A 1,430-nucleotide genomic window follows, 5' to 3' on the forward strand; every position below is an offset into this window, starting at 1 on the left:
GTGTAATCAATCTTAGAGTTCATAAAAATTTCTTTCCTTTCAGCATCCAAATTTCATCTTCCAGATCATTCAAATCCCCCAAAGTTACAAAATTCCTGTACCGAATGATATGCAATTTGTAGTTGGAAGAGTGTATTAGTTAAGACTCAGCCAGGAAAGCAGCACACATTTTAGGTAATTCAATGGAGGAAATTCAAATGAGAAAGGTTTCGGAATAACAGAGAAGGCATCTAGAGAACTGTGGGGCGGCCCCAAAATGAGCAGCAGCAGGAAGCAGCTCTTACTTTGAGAAGATGAGGTCGTGTTGCTGAAGGCCAGGAGGCAGAGTCCCCTGAAGGGAGCTGAAGCATGGTGGCCCTTTGCTGGAGGAGGTCTGAGACAGGATAGGCAGCTGGAATCATGAAGGAGATGCTAGAGACGCTGTCCAAACCCTAGAGGGAGAAGCACCCTGGCTTGTTCCCTCTTCCTGTCCTCCAGTCTTCTTCCCTAAGTGCCTCCGTTACCCCCTGGACCGGAAGCCTGTTGACCAGGGAGTCTGGGAAATATAGTTACAAGAGTCAACTCTATGTGACAATTGTGCAGGGGCAGCCTCAGAAGTTTGGAGAATGGATCTGAGGACAAAGAGGCGGTCGGCTTTCGAGGAGTGTAGGCATCGTTACCATGTCATACTCAATAGTCACTAGAACAAATGCAGTTAAGGCATGGCCAATCTAGTCTGACTCTTGGACACTTGGGTCCTGGACATCACCAGGACGTGTGTGAGGTGGTTTCATCTCTAAGTGGAGAGGTCTCAGAGCGCTGCATGATCCGTCGGGCGGCAAGAGCCTCACGGTCACTCGACGTCTGAATCCTTCCAAACAGAAGCAACTGCTCCTGATTACTGAGCGCAGAAATGGCTGAGGTTCTCCTACCGGGAAAGTGGTAAGGGGTCTGTGAAACGGATTCATAGCCCTGTGTGAACAGGCACATTCATAAACTCCAACCAAGGGCACTTTGGTGAAGAAACGTCATGTCAAAACCTGTCCATTCTTATGGGAATCCATCCAATTAGAGCATACAATGCAAGTCCCAGAACAAGGAGTACTTTTTTTTTTTCTCACTTTGGAAAAGTGCGAACAGGAGCCGAGTCCTGGAGCCCCATGTTTCTAGAGAAATTATCAGCTATTCTATAGAACGCTGAGGTTTCCTTTGACACTAAACTGCTCGTTCATTGGTGCAGCCTAAATGACAAGCAGCTCGGCACTGATGATGGGAACAGGATTGGAGGCAGGCTGTCAAAATCCAGGCTGGTACTGAATCAGTGAGTCAATCCAGGCTGCCCTGAAGGGCAAGAGGCTTTTGTTCCCCAAGTTCTGCCTCAAGTGTTGGATGCACGCAGAGCACAGAGGACCAGCCAGAGTACCCCTAAAGCGCAATACAGGGCTACCCTG

The sequence above is a fragment of the Ailuropoda melanoleuca genome, chromosome 8 (assembly GCF_002007445.2).
Source record: "Ailuropoda melanoleuca isolate Jingjing chromosome 8, ASM200744v2, whole genome shotgun sequence".
NCBI lineage: Eukaryota > Metazoa > Chordata > Mammalia > Carnivora > Ursidae > Ailuropoda > Ailuropoda melanoleuca.